Source organism: Ovis aries, chromosome 9, assembly GCF_016772045.2.
Source record: "Ovis aries strain OAR_USU_Benz2616 breed Rambouillet chromosome 9, ARS-UI_Ramb_v3.0, whole genome shotgun sequence".
Taxonomy (NCBI): domain Eukaryota; kingdom Metazoa; phylum Chordata; class Mammalia; order Artiodactyla; family Bovidae; genus Ovis; species Ovis aries.
Genome location: NC_056062.1, coordinates 37,289,261 through 37,312,725, shown reverse-complemented (window position 1 = coordinate 37,312,725; position 23,465 = coordinate 37,289,261). Strand labels below are relative to the sequence as shown.

Sequence of the window (23,465 nt, the reverse complement as noted above, 5' to 3'; positions counted from 1 at the left end):
AGGAAATGACAATCCACTCCAGTATTTTTGCCTGCAAAATTCAATGGACAGAAGAGCCTGGCAGGCTACAGTCCACAGGGCCACAAAGAGTTGGACACAACTGAGCACAGACACACACACACACACAAACTATTGACATTATGTATAAAATAGATAACTAATGAGAACTTGCTATAAGGACAGAGAACTCTATTAAATGCTCCTTGGTGACCTAAATAGGAGGGCAATCCAAGGAAGAGAGGATATATGCATATGCGTGGCTGAGTCACTTCGCTGCACGACAGAAACTAACACAACATTGAAAAGCAACTATGCTCCAATAAAAAATAATATTAAAAAAAAAGGAGGAGCCTGCACTCTCCAAGAAGTGAAACAAACAAAATATTATACTTCAATCTACTATTTTATTCATGACTCCTGGAATACAATTTTTTAAATTACAAAATATATTAAGAAATAGGAAACTGTGATCCATAATTAAGAATAACAGTTAAGAAAAAGAGAATCTCTACTCCATTAATGAAATGAGTAGTTGGGGACTTTAACTATAATAAATATGTTAAAGAATTTATAGGAAAATAAGTATATAATGGGAGAAGAGATTGGTTATTTTAGGACGGAATAGAAACTCTAAAATAGAACTAAATAAAAATCTAGGGCTAAAAATACAAGATTTGAAATAAATTTACTGAGTGGGTTTGCTAATGGGACACTGCAAAAGAACAGGTCAGTAACCTTACATTCTCCAAATTAAACAGAGAAAAAGAACAGGAGATAAAGAACTAAGTATCAATGATTTGAGAATTAGTATCATTTACTGAGATAACAAGTATAGTAATTAGAGAAAAGAGAACAATAGGATTAAAATATTTCAAGAAATATGAATAAAATGTTCCAAATTTGAAAAAGTCATCCCACCAACCCAAGCAGCTCAATAAATCCCAAATAGGTAAATACCAGGAAAACTAGACCCATCTATACGATAGTCTAACTGCTAAAAATAAAACATAGAAACAACTTTTAAAAAGCAAGGAGAAAAGACAGACAGCAGAACGAAAATAAGGATGCTCAACTTCTCATCAGGGCCCAGGGAAACAGAGTGGAACAGCAGAGGGCCTTGCCAGGTGGCCCAATGGTTAGGACTCCACCTTCCAATGCAAGGTTGTGGGTTTGATCCCTGGTCAGGGAAATAAGATCCCACATGCCTCATGGCCCAAAAAACAAAAGATAAAACAGAAGCAGTATTGTAACAAACTCAATAAAGACTTCAAAAATTGTTCACATTAAAAAAATCTTTAAAAAACAAGGAATGGAATAGCACAGCTAAAGGGCTAAGAGGAAAAATAATGCTGCCAATCTAGAATCTTATATGTGGCAGAATTATCCCTCAAAAATGGAGGCAAATGAAAGAAGTTTCCAGCTAAACAAAAGCTGAACACTCTGTTCCTAGCAGGCCCACACTGTACTAAATGACAGAGAAAGTCCTTCAGGTTGAAGGGAAATAGTACCAAATGGAAAAACTGAAAAATACAGGAAGGGATGAAGAGAACAGAAAAGATAAATGCGGGGATAAATGTTTTTAAAAGTATCTTAAAAAAATTTTTTTTTAAGTTACAAATGTAACTCAGACTTTAGCTTCATTCTGAGAGATCTGAATGTCCACTTCTTACTCCACCCTGATCTCCATCAGGAAGAAATAGCTTGCACTCCCAAGAAGTGAAACAAAATATTCCTTAAAAAGGTATCTGGCTGTAAAGCAACCTAGAATAATATGCATGTGTGCCTGTGTGCTAAGTCGCTTCAGTCACGTCCGAGTCTTTGCAACCCTATAGACTGTAGCATGCCAGGCTCCTCTGTCCATGGCATTCTCCAGGCAAGAATATTGGAGTGGGTTGCCAAGCCCTCCTCCAGGGGATCTTCCCCAACCAGGGATGGAACCTGTGTCTTTTATATCTCCTGCACTGGCAGGTGGGTTCTTTACCACTGAGCCACCTGGGGAGCCCACAGAATAATACATGTACAAGTAAAATATATGACAAGCCCACAAAGGATGGGAAGAAGGTAACTGGACTCAGTCCCTCGACCTTGTCCTGCCCACCTGGCTAGAAGTTCTGTCCAAATCTCTCCCCGACCAGCTCCCCACAGCCAGCCCATCCCTTCACCTACCAACACCCACCCTTCCCCAAGAGGAAGGAAGATTGGACTGCATCCAGGTGGGACCCTCTTCAGGGAAGCCTCCTTGGGTGTGTCGCCTCGCCCCACGTTCTGCACCTGTGTGTCTGCTCATGGCATCCACATCTCCTGGGGGCCCAGAAGCTGGCGCCTGGCACATCCTGGCACCAGGAGGCACCTCAGGACAAACTCCCTGGAGTTGGGCAGCAAGCTAGTCTGAGACAATGAAGGATCACCCTTCTGGTGCTTCCCTGGACAAGAAGCTGACCTCTAACCAAAACAAAGAGTATCGGGAAAGGCCCCTGGGGAGGGTGAACTGAGCTCTCCCTATCCCACCAACAGCAGCATCAACCCACCGGCCATCCACGTTGGATGCAGTTCCTCCAGGTGACTGTGGTCCTAGCAACCCCTGACTGCAGCCTCCGAGACTCTTGAATTCCCAGAGAAATGCAACAGTGGGAAACCTTTATCCTTTGGGGCCACTGCGTTTTGGGGTCACTGGTTACGCAACAGTAGACAACACTGATTGCATGTCGACTCCCAGTGTTCTTTGTGGCCAGGGCAATCATTTATCTGAAAGTATCTATTTCACAGATAAAAAGATCATCAAAAAGGCACAGAGAATACCTGTTCTGGTTCTCTCTGGCTCCACTCACCAAAGAGAAGGCGGATAGCTCAGATTCTAAAATTGTTTAAAAGATACCCTAGTTTCTATTTTGTGAGGTATTTAGATTAAATGGGTCAACTATATAATTAAACCATAAAAATAGAATGAATTGAATGATATAATAAGAAATAGTTCAACTTTCTATGAGTCAAATTTATTTCCAAATGGGATTTATTTTAATTATAGAATACACATTTTACTAGATGTCACTTTAAATCCTTGTAACTTGGAAAAAAAAGTTTCAGCTCACTGAGGGCAATTTTACTTAAGGACCTAAGACTAAATTTAGAAACTACCTTCACTCTATTTATTTAAATTTGATCAATTTAATAGCATCTAACTGACTTTTGTTGAAATAAGAAAAAGTGTTCCAAGAATGTAAACTTTATGTACTCTAAAACAGTTTTTAAAAAGAGCCAAGCTGTCTGAAAGGAGGGACAGCATTAACTCAGCTAAAAAAATTAAAAGTCCCCAAATTTGGTGCTTCCCAGGTGGTGCTAGTGGAAAAGAACCCCCCTGCCAATGCAGGAGACAAAAAAGATGAGGGTTTGATCTCTGGGTCAGGAAGATCCCCTGGAGGAAGAAATGGCAACCCACTCTAGTATTCTTGCCTGGAGAACCCCCATGGACAGAGGAGCCTGGCGGGCTACAGTCCATAGGTTTGCAGAGTGGGACATGACTGACTGACTTAGCACGCAGGACAAGGATGTTATTTCAGAAAAACATTTTTTAAATCTAAGGCAATAAGTACATTTTCATGGCCCAGAGTCTTGATGTTAATTAACAAAGACATCTTATACTGAATACATTTTAAAATATTTTATGAAAAAAAAATATTTTATGATCTCTGAATATGTTCAAGAACAGATTTCCATTATAGTCATAAATAAAATATGAAGATCATAGCTTTGCTTTTGAAGGCCTTCAAATGTTTACTAAATGGCACCCCCAAAAGCAAATCATAACTGAATTGATATTTTAACTATGAAAATGCACACAGACGAAAGACAAATGCAAAATGCTTAGAGAAGAACATACACGACCACGGCTTATTAAACAGCAGTGTTAGATTAAAAATTACCCACTTTGTTTCAGATTCATGGTGAGAAAGTTAGAGCCTGTGACACACAGGTCATCTCCTCCGCCCCAGGGAGAGCTTTTATAACCCTTTCTGTCTTCGCAGCATTTTCCCTACAAGACACCCAACCTCAATCACCAACCCTCCGGGACCCTGCAAAGTTGTGTGGTGCCTAGAGAATCTCAGATGAAGCATCTGGCAACCTTTAGATTAAATGCTTCAGGCAGTATGTATGTGTGTATCTGTGTGTCTGTGAGCATGCTCAGTCGCTCAGCCATATGTAACTCTTTGCAACCCCACGGACTATGTAGTCCGCCAGGCTCCACTGTTCCTGGGATTTCCCGGCCAAGAAGCCTGGAGTGGGTTGCCATGCCCTCCTCCAGGGGATCTTCCCAACCCAGGGATCAAACCCAAATCTCCAGTGTCTCTTACACTGGCAGGCGGATTCTCTACGACTGAGTCACCTGGGAAGGCCCTCAGGTATCATAACATTTGATTTTTCAAAAATGCTACTGTTAAAGGAATTTGGAATCTAAAACACATGCATTAACTGAATCCAGAAATCATATGTTTTCCTTTCCTATGACTGAGATGAACACTGGGAAGCCATCATTTGGCTTTGAAAACTGTACAACTGACCGATACTATTAACTGAATGGACTGAGGTCTTCATTTTAATTTGCCCAAGCAGGATTTCCTATTTATATATATATTGCTACTTGTGTTTTTTGTAAATCATGGTTTTCAAAAGTTAACAGACTTTGACATTATTTAATACACTGAACTTAATCATGATGAAATTATATTAGCCAAAATAGAATACCCAACCCTTTGAATAGTCACTTGTGATTATCACAAGTTCTCAATTAAGAATTGCTAAGGAAACACTCAATGCAAAACAATTTAATTCACTAAAGATATCATGGTAGTATGAAAAATTTTTTCAATGATATTCGTTTTCTCACAAAAGAAAAAAAAGAGGACTTTGCCCAGATCAGTGGTTCAGTAACAGCAGGAACTGTGTTAAAAATGCAAATTTTCAGGGACTTCCCTAGTGGTCCAGTGGCTAAGACTCCATGCTCCCAATGCAGAGGGCCTGGGTTCAATCCCCAGTCAGGGCCCTAGATCCCACATGTTGCAACTAAGACCCTGTGCAGAGAAAATACATAAAAATTAATAGTTTTTTTAAATGCAAATTCTCAGGGCTTCTAAAACTCAGTGAATCAAAAACTCTGGGAAGAGACCAGCAACTATTTAACTCTTCAGGCGACCGATGAGCTAGAGTCTGAGAATCATGGCCCAGACACAGGGCTCCTAAAGCCACCTCTGCATCACTGTCATCCTGGAGACTACCTAGGCAGCCCCCCAACTCCATTTCCACTCAGATGCTCCAGAATCCCAGATGTGTAATGGGTTCTACAGTGCGGACCACTGGAGCAGGTGACCCCAAAGGGCCATTCGAGGAAGAACTGTGACACCAAGTTCACCCTGAGAACTCCCATTCCACTTGACTCTCTGCCAAGCCAGACAGAAGACAAAAGTGTCGCCCTGCAAACAGGAGGCCAGAATCTCAATTCACAGATACTCCTGCCCCCAAGAGACACAGGGCCTGGCCTCCTTTCCAGCCGGTAACAAACGCCCCAGGATTGAAGGCCGGCCACTTCACTCCACCCCTTCTCCACTCACAGGCATTTATCAGATTATTTTGGTGTTAAAGAGAGGTATGACCTTGTTTTCCAACAACGATGCGCCGCTGAGACAGGGCCCTGAATAGATTCTGTTAAATCTACCATGGAGCTGACTCTGAGCTTCTGAACAGGAGGCAACATATTCAAAGAAAAGATAGAACTGGAAATGGCAACCACAAAGGCAGGTTATGGGTGAGGTGGACACGAGTCAGGGTTGGAACACTCTGGGCTCAGAGTGGGGGAAATAGCACTGACTGTCCACAACCCCTTCTGGACCTCTGCTTGCCCGACCCACCAACAGCCCCTCGTGGCTTGAGGGGGCAGGAGGCAGAGGGACACCCCAGGGTAGAATGGACCCCAGGACACCTCGGGAGAAGCCACGGGCAGAGATCTCCAGCTGGGAAGACAAGGATGGGGAGGCTGACTCCATCCTGCCAGCCTGGGCTGGGTGGGAGTGGTGAACAGCATGACCCCAGGAAAGGGGAGGCCAGGCCAGGAGGCCAGTGGGGGCCTCTCTGACTGCTCAGAGTTGAGGCAGCCACCCCGGCTCCCTGAGTACAGGCACCAGACCAGCTCTTCCCCTTGCCAGCACCTCAAAGAGGCCATCTCAGCTCCTGACAACCACGTTACATGGGACCATAGTAACACCACCCTGCAGGCTGTTCTGAGAAAGAAATGAGGTAACCCCAGGGGACCCTGAGCAGCTCTCCACAGGCACAGGAGCCCAGAGGCCTGTCTGCCGGGTACTGCGACCAAACATACCCACAGAGCACCTTGCTCATGGCCCAGAAATCTAATCAAACCCCTCTTTGAGATATTCTACCCAAGAGATAACTAAATTGTAAAAATTCAGCCTCATCCCCCTTTACATAGGACTCAACAAGTCTTGTAATGTTTAACAGAAAAAAAAGTAACCTCTAATTTTTTTCTCATTTACAAAAAAATACATAAATAAATCAGAAAGCTGCTCATCGCTGATCTAAGTATTTAATATGAAAGCTTTGATAAGGTCAAATATAAAACTCCTAGCATCCTAAGGTAAAGAGTTCAAAAAACTAACGTCTAAACCAAACATTAAGAAATCCTCTAGTTTTACTTTAAATCGGCCTTCTTTCCCCAAAAGATGTGAGATACATTTAAGAAAAAAGAAAATAAAATCAGAGACAAACAGAAAATTAAAAAACTTCAGGGCTTAGAGAAAATTAAAGCATAGAAACAGAGCAAAATACAGAAGAAATCACACATAAATTCCTTCTAAGTTGCTATAGTTGAGCTTCATTTCTGCCTAAAGTTTATTGATTGTCATCAAATTATTTGTCTTTTGTGTTTTTGACAAATCTGTAAGCATGTCAAGTGTCAAGCACAGTGGGTAATAACTCAGGACATACTGACTACACCTCCACCAAAAGACAGGTAGCGATGTCATATGGCTGCTTCTGGAATATCCTGCAACTCAGGTGATGAGCAGGACAGACAGGGGGACTGCTGCCTCAGGAAGGTGACCCAAGCAGAGTCTAAGATAACCCCATGCCACCTGAACGTGGCCTGCACCCGCTTCCTGCACACGTGGAATATCAAAAGTGAGGGAAGCAGGGCCATGGATGGGCTACATCAACTCCGAAAAGAATTTCCCACCAGCCTCTTAGATTGCTAACAGCTCAGAAGATCCATGCATGCGTGCATACTCAGTCACTCAGTCGTGTCCGACTCTGCGACCCCATGGACTGTAGCCCACCAGGCTCCTCAGTCCATGGGATTCTCCAGGCAAGAATCCTGGAGCAGGTTGCCATTTCTTACTACAAGGGACCTTTCTGACCCAGAGATCGAATCGGTCTCTTATGTCTCCTGGCATTGGCAGGTGGATTCTTTACCAGAGCCACCTGGGAAGGCCCAGAAGGTCCATAATTTTCAACTATGGTTCAAGAAGCCTGACCAGATGCAGAATCATCCACTTCTATATGGATGCAGCCAAACAGGGACCCAGTGGGCAAAGCCAGAATGATCTTTCAAATATAATAGCTTGAAGGCCACTCTAGAGGTCAGGGACAATGTATCATTAGTCCTCACACCCAGCACCCAGTCAGCGTGGTGTCTGAGCAAACACACCCTCAACACGTGTGATGCATGAATGAGCTGCCGACCAGGGCTGGTGTGGGTAACCTTTTCCAGACTATCCAAATCTAACTGAACTAGACCTCTTCACAAATGACTCTCATTTATGAAACAAGCACTATGGGAAGCCTGAGAGCATCTCCCAGCCTGTCCTCAACACAACCATCAACACAAGTTATTCTGGGAACTGAGTCCAACCAGCCACAGAAGCAGCCACACCATTAAAACAACTTCATGCTCCCCAAACTGTCCTCAAGCTTATCGGAGGAGAACTTGTCTGATCGCCTAGCCTCGTAACCTTATAAAAAACAAACGAGGCTCACTTGGCACGATCTGTTCTTCCCTTTAGTTCTCACTACTTCCTTTCCTACGAGTGCCCAGCCATCTGCTCCACACTATGCTGCAGGACGCTGCCAAGGATGAGAAGGAAAAGCCATAAATCATAGAGTCTAGAACAGCATCCTCCCAGGAAGATGCAATGCAAGTCAAAAACGCTAACCGTGTATGTTCCTTTAAATTTTCTTGTGAGTAACATGCTAAGTCGTTTCAGTCATGTCCCACTCCGCGAACCTATGGACTGTAGCTTGCCAGGTTCCTCTGTCCATGGGATTCTCTAGGTAAGAATACTGGAGTGGGTTGCCATTTCCTTCTCCAGGGGATCTTTCCGACCCAGGGATTGAACCTGCATCTCTTATGTCTCCTGCATTAGCAAGCAGGTTCTTTACCACTAGCGCCACTTCCTGTGGCTATAGCAAAATTTAAAAAAAAAAAAAAATGAAAAAAAAGGTGAAATCATTTTGATAATCTATTTTACTTATAAACTTGATAATATATTTTAATTATACTATATTATCAATCCAAAACAGGTGAAGTTATTTTGACAATATATTTTATTTATAAGCTTGATGATATATTTTAACAATAATATATTATCTGTCCAAAATAGTATCACATAAACATGTAATATAAAAATTATTCATGAACTATTTTACATGTTTTTTCCAAGCAAATCTTCAAAATGTGATATTTTATGCTTGGAGGATATCATGATTGACGCCAGCCACCAAGCCAGTACCCAGAAGTCAAATGCGACCAGTGGTCAACACACTGGACAATGCAGGGCTAGGATCTCTTGGCATTTTCTGAAGAATCAGGGCATTTAATTCTGGCATCTCTTGTCTTCTCCATAATCTCTCAGGATATTATCAATACTGGTATCTTCATCCTATCTTCAAATTTCCCCTGCACCGCAGAGGCCCTTGGCCTTGATCTTGAGATGCAAACCACCCTCAGGGCAGCAGAGCGGACTCGGACACAAGCAGATACTCACATAAAGCTGTGAGATACAATTCCTGTCCCTCCATTGAATCCCACAGTAGCGATAAGGCAGAGACATACTTTTACGCCTTCGCATTCAAGTTATTTGGGCTTCCGAGGTGGCTCAGCAGTGAAGAACCTGCCTGCCAAAGCAGGAGACCCAAGGGATTTGGGTTCGGTTCCTGGGTTGGGAGGATCCCCTGGAGGAGGAAATGGCAACCCACTCCAGTATTTTTGCCAGGAAATCCCATGGACAGAGGAGCCTGGCGGGCTGCAGTCCATACAGTGGAAAAGAGTCAGACACAACTGAGTACGCGCGTGTGCATTCAAGTTACCTGAACATCACAAAAGGTGTGATTGTTTATTCTGTTTTTTTATTTAGACCACATGAGGTCAAGGAAAATAACTAAAGATGAGGCATAACAGCCTTTTAGGATGATCAGGAGGGCATAAAGCAGAGAGAGGAAGCAGCAGAGGCAACGCCAGGCAAAGCCCAGGGAAGTGGCTGCAGAGGCCCCAGGGCCAAGGCAGGGCAGCCCTGGGTGGTGGGTTAACAAGACTTTGTCCTGGGCACTTGAGTGGGGCCTGGGGTGGCCAGGCAATGTTACAAGCGGTGACACAGCTGATTCAGAGGAAGCACAGTGGAGGCAGGAAAGGGAAGACGGTAGAGGCAGGGCAGTCAGTCAGAGAGGAAAAGAGGACCAAGGTCTGAGCTGTGGGGGAAGGCACACCAGGAGCAGGGGAGATTATCTCAGAGTCAGATGGAGGGGGACACCCAGAGAGGATGTCGGAGGGGACTAGGGTCCTTACTGCAGGATCAGGGTGATGGTGAGCTCCAAGCATCAGCTGGTACGAACATGGGCTGAAGAATACTGGCCAGACTTCTGCCCTCAGTCCGGAGGCCTCTCCAGCTCAGCTCAGGGGGGGGACTCTGGTCAGGCGCAGCCTCAGCTCAGATGCAGTAGGGGGTCAGGAGATGGAGGGGAGAAGTCACTCCTTCCCAAAGGCGAGTTTTCGTGGCTCTCACACAGTCGCTTCATTAGATCACAAAGCATTAAGCATCTATGAGCACAGACAAAAGCTGTCTTGCTTACTACTAGGTTTGCTATTTTAGGTTTGAGGAATTTACCCTCTTAATAGCAGAGGGAAGATTCTTAAGGGAGCTTTGCTACTTTTCAAAATACAAGAAAAAAATAGCTTTTGATACAATATTCCCTTGGTATTACTTTTTGTTCAAAGAGGGGATGGAGGGGTCAAAAAGTAACAGTGAAAAGAAAAAGGGACAAAGCTTTACTTTCTTCTCTTGTAAAGACGAATCTGTGCTTTGTGGATGCTGCACCCCCCATGCCAAGTGAGCGACACTGTGATGCATGTGACCCCAGTCACATGAACACTTTCCACGAGGACAACAGGGCATTTGAGATGATGGACATGGCTGGAAGAGGTCACGTCAGTTCTCCCATGATGAGCAGGAACTTGGAGGCAGAACTAGGGAAAGGAAGTTCTAAGAGACGGCTGAGATGAAGATGAAGCTCTACAGGAGGTGGCCCAGAGGCTCAGAGCCACCAGGGCTTCAAGCAAGACAAGTGAAATCCACCCCACCAGAGAGCATTCATGGGCCCTGGTAAACAGCAGGCACTCAAGCATACATGAGTATGGGGGCCACACCACTGGATTCTAAGGGCTACAAAGAAATGGCAGTGGCGTCAGTCACTACTGACACCACTAGTTACCACATCAGCTGCGTCTGACTCTTTGTAACCCCATGAACTGTCGCCAGCCAGGCTCCTCAGTCCATGGGATTTTCCAGGCAAGAATACACCCAAGCCAGGTGATACTTGGAGCTCACCATCATCCCAATCCTGCAGTGAGGACCCCAGCCCCCTCTAACATCCTCTCTGGGTTTCCCCCTCCATCTGATTCTGAAATATCTCCCGTGCTCCTGGTGTGCCTTCCCCCACAGCTCAGGTCTTAGTCCGCTCTTCCTCTCCAGCTGATATCCCTGCCTGGGCCTTCTTCCCTTTCCTGCCTCCACTATGCCTCCTTCTCCAGTGGATCCCAGGTCTTCCCCACCCTGGGATCGAACCCACATCTCTTGTGTCTCCTGCACTGACAGGTGGGTTGATTACCCCAGCACCACCTGGGAGGCAGTTACTACATCAGTTAGCCAAAATCTGAGCACCGGTTTTGGAAAACAGCTCAGTAAGGCCTGGCATCCATGTTCTAATGGTGAAACTTGGAAGGAGAAAAGATTTTAGCTCTATTTACCTTTGGCCTCAGCCAGTCTCATCTAAGGGGATTAGGATTCTAGACAAAACTCTTGCCTGGAGTTTAATAAAAGACCTGAAAGTCAACCTCCTGGAACCTGCTAAGGCCACACCACCTGATTCCAAGGGCTACCCACCACAGTCAAGGTTCCCAGGCTTGGTACCAAAGTGCTGCCTGTGGTCGTTTCTAGTCTCAAACCAACTCATGATCCAGACAGGAGCAGATATGGAACCTCAGGAAAGCCCAGACCATTCTAAATGAGTGGATCTAAATGTGAGCTCTGGGAGAAATGAGTACATTTTGGTTATATGCGACTAATCAGTTGTTGCCCTCCCCAGTGTAGGTGGCCTCGTCTCATCGGTGGAGGACCTGAATCCCACATGGCAGGTAAGGGATAAGATCTCTCTGTACCTGGCTGAGCTGAGACCCAGTCTCTCCCACCCTCCCTCGGGGCTGACCCCTTGTCTCTGGTGCATTTCCTGCTGCAAATGAAACATTTTGGGACTTCTCAACCTGCAAAACCATCAAGAGCCAATTTATTAAAATAAACTTCGTTGAGATCAAGATTGAGATCCTACTGGTTCTGCTTCTGTGGAGAACCCATATCAACACAAGGTATACGTGAATAGTCAATACTATCCGGAAAAATGAAAAATCCAAAGTAATGTGAAGGTCCTTAAGACCTAATGTACAGCACAGGGAACTCTGCTCAATGTCATGGGGCAGCCTGGATGGGAGGGGAGTTTGTGGGAGAATGGATACAGGTATATGTATGGCTGAGTCCCTTTGCTGTTCACCTGAAACCATCACAACATTATTTGTTAATCGGCTATATTCCAGTGCAAAATAAAAAGTTTAAAACAATTTTTTAATAAATTCAGAAAGGTAAATTTCAGTGATAAACATAAAAGTTTTGGGGCAGGAGAGTTGTTCATCTAACTGAGAGCACCCCTTTCTCCTGTCCTCAGGTATAGGATATTGTTCCATTTTAAACCACTGAGGGAGAAGGGCTTTATATTTTAAATTGCAAGCTAACAGATGTTCCTTTTCTCATCTAAATAAATACATAAATAAAATGAAGATCCTTAAGTATTCCTGAGACAAAATGTGTAAGAACATGTGATAACGTCCTGGTTTCCTTAATTAAAAGGCCTTAGGGTGCGGTCTGGAGAAGGCAATGGCAACCCATTCCAGTACTCTTGCCTGGCAAATCCCATGGACGGAAGAGCCTGGTGGGCTGCAGTCCATGGGGTCGCTAGGAGTTGGACACGACTGAGCAACTTCACTTTCATTTTTCACTTTCATGCATTGGAGAAGGAAATGGCAACCCACTCCAGTGTTCTTGCCTGGAGAATCCCAGGGACGGGGGAGCCTGGTGGGCTGCCGTCTCTGGGGTCGCACAGAGTCGGGCATGACTGAAGCGACTTAGCAGCAGCAGCAGTGGCAGGGTGTGGTCTCTTGATCATTTACTCAGCTCACTGCAACACCTTTTGGGAAAGAGCCAGAGAAACTACAGAGCTTTTCAACAGCTGAATGCTTCGTGCTGAGATTCTACTGGAAAAGGCACATGGAAATAGCAATGGAGGATTAACAACTGAAGAGGTTCGGATGTGTGTCTGTGGATTCTGAAAGGAAAAATTCCTGTGGGAGAAATCCAATAAGCCCACCTGGCCAGTTGAGCTGGAACCCTTCACATTGCGGTGAGGGCAGGGTGGCTTCTACTTGGGAAAATGTGGCCACTGCAAAGCTCACGCTGAGCATGGGGGTTACAGCTGGAGAAGTGTAACCCCACTCAGACTACCTGCCATGCATAGGACTCCGGGGGCTTCCCAGGTGGCCAGGGGTAAAGAATCTGTCTGCCAATACAGGAGACACAAGAGACGCGTGTTTGATCCCCGGGTCAGGAAGATCCCCTGGAGGAGGAAATGGCAACCCACGCCAGTATTCTTGATTGGGAAATCCCTGCAACAAAGAAGCCTGGTGGGCTACAGTCCATGGGGTCACAAAGAGTCAGACATGACTGAGCATGCACACACCCATGCATGGGACTCCCATCACTTGTATGGAAAATTCACTTAAAACCAAATTCCAAGGACTTCCCTGACGGTCCAGGGATAAGAATCTGCCTTGCAAGGCAAGGGATACCAGTTCGATCCCTAGACTGGGAAGGTTCCACATGCCGTGAGCAGCGAAGCCGGTGTGCCACAACTACTGAGCCTGTGCTCTAGAGCCGGAGAACTGACTACTGAGCCTGCAACTACTGCAGGCTCTGGGCTCTGCAATGAGAGAAACCACCATAGTGAGCAGTCTGCACACCACAGCTGGAGCAAGCACCCACACAGCAACGAAGACCCGCCCCAGCCAAACAAAAAACAAAAGAATTCCAAACAATGCAGGTAGACTGCATATATCCACCAGCATGACCTAACAGAATATTTCAACTTTCCACAAAAGATAGATTTTGTATGACTCTGCAATACTCTCCCCTACAAAAGTTGTAAATATAAATCCACTAACAAGGATTAGAAAAGTAATCTCTGTTAAATTATAGAACTCAGTTATGAGACAGCCAATCTCTCCCCTGAAAGATGGTGGCCACTTTGACCAAAAAGTGTAAGAAGGCTGGTTAGACACCGAGTCTTGCTGCAGGTTAAAACAAAGCCTACAGGAGCTGGGAAGAGCACCCAGGACTAGTCGAATTCCAGACCACTACAATGATTTATCTTCTTCCTTCAAGGTCACTGAACAAGAACAAAACTCACTGGGAAGAAAAAAACATCTGATTCTTAAAATCACAACGTTCCAATCAGTGATTATTTGAATGAGCACTGGCCAGGGATAGATTAAAAGGATTTTAAAAATCCCCAACTCATAGTCAAGTGTACAGAGAATCTCCCAACTCACCTTGTTCTAACTATGTAGTCAAAACAGAAGCGCTCTCAGGGGTCACTGGTATTTCCCAACACCACTGAGTTCCCAGTTTCCAACTGTCCATTTCTGATGGAAACGGTGGCCCCCTGAGAGCCAGGGATTGGAAGATGATTAATAGTTTTCATGTGGGTGAGTAAACAGGCTCACCCATCTAGGATGGTTGGAGGGTTTGCATGAGAATTTGAAAATATCCTTGCATTTTATGTGCTAAACTTCACCCAAAGACTATAGTCAACAAGCAAGCACTGGGAAAGATGAAAGCCTAGAGAAGAACATACCAATATTCTTATTTCCAAAATGATTTCCTTTTCAAAAAAATACAAAAACATAGGATCAAAATCAGTGAAGCAACAAAAGCCATTATAATGGATACAGCATCACCAGTAACAAAATACGACTTAGAAATGGGAGGAATAACCCATGATCCAGAGGGCTGACCGGGCAGGTTCACCAGGCTGCCAGCTCCACCCCAGTTCCAATGCCAGCTTCCCAGGGGGAAGAGCAGTGTGACATGTGATAGCCCGGTCCCTTGTATGGCAGGCACACTTCCTCACCACGTTTTCTTGTGTGCTTTATAGAAGGAGAAGGGTGCCTAAAAGCTGGTATATCAGGTATTAGGTAATCAGCCTCTGGTGACATTTGCTGGAAGATGAAGCAGGTGACACCCTCTGACATGCAAAACCACAAGCAGTCCCACAGTCCCAAGAAACCCATATTTCCAGATAGAAATTTTCCCTCTTCCCCAACCTCCATCCCCAAAGTCCTCTCTGAAGGCTGGCTGGAGCCTGCTTGCTGGATCCCAGAATTCTACCGCTGGTCTGGAAGGCCCATCATTGCAGCCGAAAAAACAGTCAGAGAAGAGCCCTGCTGTCCTTTGGGTCCCATGGGAAGGACCCGTTGTCAGCAGTGCCACCTGCACAGCCAGTAGGTAAATAAGCCACATCCCAGGCCCTGTGGACACAGCAGTCCTTGCAACAGTGACCTGCTCAACCTGGAGAAACACACTTATAACAACAACAACACATACACAATTTCCCTTAGGGATGAGCTGAAGAAAATAGCACCAGCCTAGGGGCCAGAGAATGGCTGGAGAAGGAGGGACCTTAGCTTCAGCGGTTGGGGTGAGTCTCTCAAAAAGAGACTTTCACGCTGTGACTTGTGTAAGGAGAACACTCAAGATGGATACAGGGACAGAGGACATTCCAAGAGATGGTAACCCCCGACACCAACCAAGCTCCACGGAGAGCTGGCTACTCTGCCAGCACCATCCTCCTTAAACCCCACAATGATCCCCTGAAGTGGGTCCCGCAGTTTCTCATCTGATAGATCAGGAAACTGAGGTTCCCGAAGCCTGAGGAACCTGCTCAGCCCGTAGAGCCAATCTTTAAACCCACACCGGGTCCATGAGCAAGGCGCCCTCTCCCAGCCTCTCAGGGACCCACTTACTGGTTTGCTGGCTGACAATTATTTGGCCTGGTCATCCAAGCCCTCGACCCGCCCTGCTCCCAGTGACAGAGAGAAACAAAGCTCGGAGCTCCCAGGGGATGTGCCGCCCACTCTGAATGAGCACACAGTGTCTGTGTGTCCCCTTGAGCCTGGTAGATCCAGACTGTCCCAGTTCCCTTGATTCTCTGACATCCACAGTCTGCAGTCCACCTGCGGGAACATTATCTGCAAATGCCTTCTCACGCGGTTGTGAAGCAGCAGAAAGACACAGGGGATGCAGTTTTCTACACTAGCTTCCAATCCAGAGGTAGGAGAGCCCTCTACACAGCCGCTTCCCCCAGACCCTTCCAAATCACAGAATTCAACTCATATTACGCAGGCACAAGTAAAACTGAAATACAAACCAGCAGGCCCTCTCAGCCTGGTCTCCAGGAAAAAACAGATTTCACCAAATCTAAGGCAACTCTATTTTCCAGTGTTGACATCTGAAATGAGGATCCACGTCACAGCCGGTCCTTACAAGCAGAGCTTAATGGGAAGTTTCCTTTCATTCTCAATGGTGTACACAGCAATGACGCATCTTAAGAGCAATACTGTGTCAAAGTGTTAATCGTTCAGTTGTGTCCAACTCGTTGCGACCTGGTGGACTGTAGCCCATCAGGCTCCTCTGTCCATGGAATTCTCCAGGCAAGAATACTGGAGTGGATAGACATTCCCTTCTCCAGGGGATCTTCCCAACCCAGGAATCAAACCCTGGTCTCCTGCGCTGCAGTGAGCCACCAGGGAATAGCGTGTCAGGTAAGCAGAAATTCAACATACCTCCTCTGCTTTTCTTGCAGCCCAGTTGGTACTGGTCACCACGAGGTGGGCACAATGAGCTGCCAACCTGAGAATGAGAGTGAGTCACACCCTCCAGCAGGACCCACTGCCTGCAGAATAAACAGAAACTCCCCCCCCTACCACCACTCACCCTGGGTCCTCAAGGTAGGCCCTGCTCGGCTCCTCTGCTACTGTCCCCTGTTCCTCACAAAGGCCACAGGGCCTTTGCACAGGCTGTCTGTCTTCCCGGCCCAGAGACATTCCAGAGGTTGCTTCTTTTTCTCACATAATGTCTCCACTCAATCAGCCTCCATGAGGTCCTCAGATAAGAATGCCACCCTCAGTCTTGACTGCAATTATTACTGCTTCAAATTAGCTTTTCAGTTACTTGTTTATTTCATCTATTTTTGTCCCACTTTACACTTGAATCCCTCAATGAGGCAGGGACCTTGTCTTTCCTGGGCACTACTTATCTCCAGGACCTGGCACACAAAGAACCCTCTATAAATATCTGTTTAATATAGCAATCATAATAGAAGAAATTACTAAGCTACATTATTTCACATAATTACTTTATTTTCATAACCTTCCAGTCAATGGGACCAAAAAAATGCTGCCAAGAAGAGCTATTTTGAAAGATAGTGATTCTTCCTGAAAAAGACAAAAAAGATGAAAGTAACTTCTAACAGGGCCCTGAGGGCGGGGGTGGGGGGGGCGGAATGCTTTGCATTACAACCTAACTATTCCAAAATTTCCCATATGCTTCCAAACTGTAATTTTAAAAGTTTTACCTGGAAATGAACAATTTCAAAACCCACTGATCTTGCTCTGATGTATAAAACACAGCACAGAATTCTTATAATTTTTCTAGAAATCTGTCTGCCAAATGACGTATTGTTTCCTTGGGCTGAGTTTTCACCTTTGAATTTCTCCCTAAAGTGTTTATAATGTTCAAATTCCATCTTTACTGCCAGTTCCACTTTAGAATTGTTTAATCATACTGGGAAAAGGAAGCAATTTGCTTCACCTACTAATGTTTCCTTTAAAAAAAATTAAAAACAAGTCTCATGTCTTTAAATGCTGTGTTCTTATGTGATTATCCTTAGGGGACTCAAACTGCAAAAAGTTTAAAATGTGAAAATCACTCCCAGGCCCTTCTCACAAGCAGGAGGGAATCAAACATGTCAGAATAGGAGAGAAGATGTATGATTTAACTTCAAGAATTTCGTATCACATAAAGACATTCCAGGAACAAACCTGGGTTTAAAAACAATGAAAGTGTATTCTGCAATATATTTCCCCGCTGGTATCTAATGACTTGAACTAATTGTTTCAACCACGACATCTATGAACAACAAAACGCTAAATTTCTTACTACAAAAATCTTCCATACAAATCACTCCATAACTTATCCCAACAAAATTTAGAATCCATACTACATTTATGTGTACGCATGCGTGCGTAGTTGTTTCTGACTCTTTCAGACCTCATGGACTGTAGCCCACCAGGCTCTTCTGTCCACGAGTTTTCCCAGGCAAGAATGCTGAAGTGGGTTGCCATTTCCTTCTCCAGGTGATCTTCCCAACCCAGGGATCGAACCTCCTTGCATTGGCAGGTGGATTCTTTACCACTGAGCCACCAGGACACAGGCACACCTGGGTTAAAACTGCAGCTTTGCTTCTCCGGAGCTCCATGACTCAGCCAGGTCGCTTAGCCTCACCTGAAGCAAGGAGATAACAGCAAGGACCCTGTGCTGCAGGAGTTTAGAGAATGCAGCGTCATTTGCCTGGGACTTGGCCAGTCCCCAAGCTGGCTAGAGAGATAATCCTCATTACAATCCAGAACCCCCTTGTTCCTGCACTACCTCCTCTGCTCGGTGCTGTACTAAGTGGAGTGAATATATTTTTTGTGGATGAGTCATGCCTTTGCAGAGCTCCAGAGGCTTCAGCCTGAATTTCAATTCTTGCAGCATTGTATGGAGTGGTAGAATGACGGTAAAAACCAGAATACACGAGAATTCACCCTATTAAGTGGCTGTCTTAAAGTCAAGAAGTGAGTAGGTTTCTTATTTGTTTTTCTCTCCTAGGAGTTGAGTGTTGAGGAGAAAAAGAAAAAAGCCCAGGTTTGCTGAGAGATCCTCTAGGCTCAGAATGATCAATCTTCCTCTGTTAGGAGAAAAGAAGAGTCTAGGGTACAGTCAACTAAATCAAATTTTGGCCAACAATGTTTAACATCTGGAATACCTGGAATTATTCTTAACACCTGGACTTCTTCAGAGAGGATAGTCGTAAAAAGCTGAAAATGCAAAGAACAAACTTTTCTTAAAAGTCTATTCCTAAGAAGATTGTTAGAAGGTATCAATGCAGAAAGAGTGTATTTTGGGGAGAGGACGAGAAACAAAACTGAGAAAGGAATCCCTCCTCCAATTCCACTGGATCACACATGTCAGTCCACCAGCACCGGTCATAGCACCATCTACCGCCACATGGTCCCCACAGCAGCCCAGCTCTGCAGGGCCCCACGAGTTAACACCGAGCCTTGACTTAGCTAAGAAAACTGTTTAGGAATGAAAAAGATGTCACTTCAAAATTAAAAGTGATGAGGAGGGGGGAAACCTCAAAATGAGGGTTAACTCCTAACAATCTTTTCAAATGTCTAGGTAACAGACATCACCTTTCTGTTACGAACACATGATCATTAAGCCACTTTAATTTTTCTTTGCTAGTTACACTATACACTCTGCAGATTTTAAAGCACAGATAAGAATTATGTGTTCTGGCTGATGTAAGTATAAAGGGTACATATATTTATCTTTTATTACCTTTTGACACAGTGCGAACCACCTAACTGCTGTGCTAGCAGCCACAAGGAATTGAAAGTATGATTCTAAAGGATGAGGCTCAGAGCCCAGGTTTCTCCTTATGTCTAGGCTTCTCCCTAGACAAGGAGGCCCTTAAGGACAATGAGGTCTCATGAAGTGTGCCTGCATATGAGCATGTACAGAACTGTGTTCTCATTCTGAGATCTGCTATATCTCATGTATAAGAACACACACAACAGCCTGTCATAAGCAAAACAACAACCCAACCTCAATCCTGATCTAAAACTAAACCGCAGACATAAAACAGACCATAAATTAAAAGATCGGGGATTAAAACAAAACAACCATTTTCCATAGAGAAAAAAAACATATGGACTGATAATAAAAATTATAAATAAAACCAGCTGACACTTCCCTAGCACCATGTCCCGGAGGGCACGATGCTAAGCTCTTTACAGCTTATCAGGTTGTCAAAATACCATCTATAGTAATGGCACAGATTAAATACCATAGGGCAAGACGATGGAGTGTTAACTCAAGGAAGAAGGCTGGCTTACCATTAACTCACCCTTATGTCAGAATAACTGTACTTAATAAATAGCTCATTGGAATGACTAGGAGTGGTGACGTCGCAAAATAAGTACAAGTTAATTCGGGTATTTTCCATGGAACGACTCTAAGTGTAAATTGGAAGGAAAAGGCTAAATAAATAACTTGAGCTCCAACAGGGGAAATGAAGAAAATGGAAGTCGTTCACAGTCATTTACTATTTATACTGCAAAAAATGCTTACTCTACTATCTGCCTCCTCAGAATCAGACCAGCGCGCAGCCCTGACCATACCAGCCACGCAGTGTTATTACAGATGTGTGCCAGGTTGTGAATAGGACGTGGCCGGCAGGAAAAACGCAAAGTTAGCTCCTGTCTCGGGCGAGAAAGAAAGCCTGCTTACTTTTTGTGGCTCAATAAAGCTGAACACCAACTCTCAAGGGGTAAAAAACCGGACATCAGGTGCTCGCTTTCCGCTTTGCAGAGGGATTTGAGCTCACGATGAAGTTCCTCGCTTCCCTCCCCGGCCTGCACCCCGCACGGAGGGAGAGCTGTCACCGCCTGGGTCCCCACCACCACCAGCAGAGCCCGTGGACCAGGCAGCGCGCTCGGCGGCCGGGCTCCCAGCTCCGCGGGGTGATGGGGCGCCAGCGCGCCAGGGGTCTCTTAATTCCATTTCAGATCTGAACGCTTTCAAATAAAGTCCAGACAATTGAGACCACGAATGGAGCCCGAGGGGGTCCCCCAAACCAAACTTTCGGGGCCTCGGAATCTGCATATCTTGCAGGAATTCCCAGCCCACGAGGAAAAGAGACCGATTCTCGCAAAGTACTCAGGACCAGAGATGAGAGGCCGCGCGAGGGGGCCCTGGCAGAGGGGGTCCCGGGCGGAGCCCCTACCCGCGCGCCCAGCTCGCCGGGCCCCCGCTCCGGCCTCCCGCCTACCCCCGGCGCGCGGCGAGCTCGTGGCCCGGAACACCGGCCGGGGTCGGTCTGGGCCACGCGGCCCGCGCGCCCCGTTAAACCGAGACCCAGGCTGGGCGGGAGCTGCAGGGGCGGACCCGGCTGCTCGGCGGCCGCGCGCAGCTTCGGCGTTGTGAGCGATCGGGGCGCGGCGCTGCCCCTCAACTCGGCCCCCGGCCCAGCCTTACCTCGTCCGCGCTCCTCTGTGCAGTTCGAGCCGGGCACCGGGCTCCGGGGACGGCAGGCAAAATTGTCGAGGCCCGCGAGGGACGAGGGCCGGGCCGCCGGGGCCACCGGAGGGTAGAGCGAGGGACTGGGAAGGCCGCGGGGTCCGGGGCGCGAGGCAGCGGGGGGCCGAGCTGGCGGCGGCCGCGGCGGCTCGGTCTGAGCCGAGTGGGAGGACTCTGACTGCCAGCGCCAGGGAGCGAGGGAGGGAACTTGGAGCGAGTTGCCGCGGCCGGGAGCGCGTGTCCCCGCCGGTGTGCACGCCCCCGGGCGCCCCGCCCCCGGCCCCACCCCTCCTGCAACCCCCCCCCCTCCTAGCACCTCCCCCAGATCACCCCACCCCTCACTCCTATCGCACCCCCCGCCCCGCCTCCAAAGCGCTCCCGCATTGGCCCCCGACTCCCTGCAGGTTCGAGAAGCGCTGGATCTTAACTGCCAGGAAACCCCAAACCTGGAGCCTGTTCTGTGAGTGTGAGAACTCGCCAGTCCACCTACCTAGATGTCGGTGCCTGACAACATTTTCTATTGACTAACTTTCATCTACTCAGATACACCCTCTCAATATTTGTAAACTAAATTTCTGAAGGCTTTTTTTTTTTTTTTTTTGGTTTGTTGGTTGGTTGGTTTTGTTTTGCTTTTTTTTAAATTTAATTTTTATTTGAGCATAGTTGCATCTCCTGTGTCTCCTGCATTGGCAGGTGGATTCCTTCCCACTGAGCCACCTGGGAAGACCTCAATACGTAGTTTCTTCATAATGTATCAGTTTCTGCTCTACAGCAAGGTGAATCAGCTATAGGTATACGTAAATCTCCTCTTTTTTGGATTTCCTTCCCATATAGGTCACCACAAAGCACTAAGTAGAGTTCTCTGTGCTATACAGTAGGTTCTCATTAGTTATCTATTTTATACCTACTATCAGTAATGTGTATATGTCAACCCCGGTCTCCCAATTCATGCCACCCACCCTTTTCCCCATTGGTGTCCATACTTTTGTTCTCTACATCTGCGTCTTTGTCTCTGCTTTGTAAATAAGATCATCCATACCATTTTTTTAGGTTCCACATACATGCTGAAGGTATTTTTGAGACTCCAAAAGAGATTTGAAGAAGACATTAGAGAATATAGGAAAAAAATCTTCGGGTACCATGTACTAACCCTAGAGTATAGACCAACTGATGTTTATAAATTAAGTAATTATTTCCGGGTGCATCCTTATTTATCTCATAATGCATGGTTTGGTAATGCTTTTTCTTTTGATTTGCCTAATAACTTGGTTGGGGTTTTGAGGGTTTTATTGTTTTAGGAAGATTAAACCCATTCTTGTTTAGCGTTTACTATTGGGAATGCTAAAAGAGAAAACCTGTATTTATCAAAATGGTTGATTTTGAATGAGATATGAGTTCACAACATAATTACTTCTCTAAAATATGTAGCAAAATTTTATTTTATATCTTTAGCACATTTGAAATGCAGTTGCATTCATCCTGTTTTCTCAGGAGGATCATCTATATTTGAATTATGTGACTCTTGTTTCATGCAAGTTCAGAAATTATCAAATAAAGAAAACTCAGGCTCCCATAATAAATCTTTGGCTTTTTACAAGAGAACCATTTTAAGAAAGTGACATGATACTGGGTTTTCAATGGAACTTTCCTCTGGCATACTAATGTATTCCATGTGATCACAGATTATGTTGTGGTCTCCATTAACTCCCAAAGTCATGTAACAGTAGAATGAAGTTATATTTCATCCTTCCCATAGCAAATGGAACCAACCTTTCTCACTCTGAAATAGTCTATCTCTACCCCAACCTCTTCCTTTTGGGAATTGCTTCCTGCCTTTGTGTATGACACCCCTCCACCGACATTGCAGGAGCACGTGACCCAGGTCTGTCAATCAGAGTGCATCTCATCCCTGGCACAAAGTGGAGGGGGGCTGGCACATGTTCTAACGAGGGGGTGGTCCTTTTTCTGAACTGATGTGGCAGCTTCTGAGACCATGCCATGGAGACCTGCAGCAGCTGGAGGAAACCTATGAGAGAGGAAAACCACCTGAGCCAGGGAAACAGGTAAAGTCCTGACAACAGTAACAAGCCCCTCCGGGCAGCCTGGTGGCTCAGAAGGTAAAGAACCCGTCTGCAGTGCAGGAGATAGGAGCTCGATCTCTGGGCCAGCAAGATCCCCTGGAGAACGAAATGGCAACCCACTCCAATATTCTTGCCTGGTGGATCCCATGGACAGAAGAGCCTGCAGGCTACAGTACATGGGGCTGTAAAGAGTCAGACACAACTGAGTGACTAACACACTGACATCTTCACTTGATCATCTACTAACATTTTAACTTTTCATGGGCAGCCATCTCTGAAACCAGTTAGAACTGCTGGATGTCTGAGGAAATGCACCAATAAATTG

At 45.7% G+C, this 23,465-nt stretch overlaps 1 protein-coding gene across 2 annotated transcripts in view; it reads right to left on the bottom strand.

Annotated features, from left to right (window-relative positions):
• FAM110B (family with sequence similarity 110 member B) overlaps positions 1-21,269 on the bottom strand; it is a 144,269-nt gene extending 123,000 nt beyond the window's left edge. For both annotated transcript variants that reach the window (XM_060393427.1, XM_027972972.2), the window contains exon 1: positions 21,018-21,269. The gene's annotated coding sequence lies outside the window, so the exon portion shown is untranslated. The remainder of the gene's footprint in view (positions 1-21,017) is intronic.
• Positions 21,270-23,465: the final 2,196 nt, after the last annotated feature.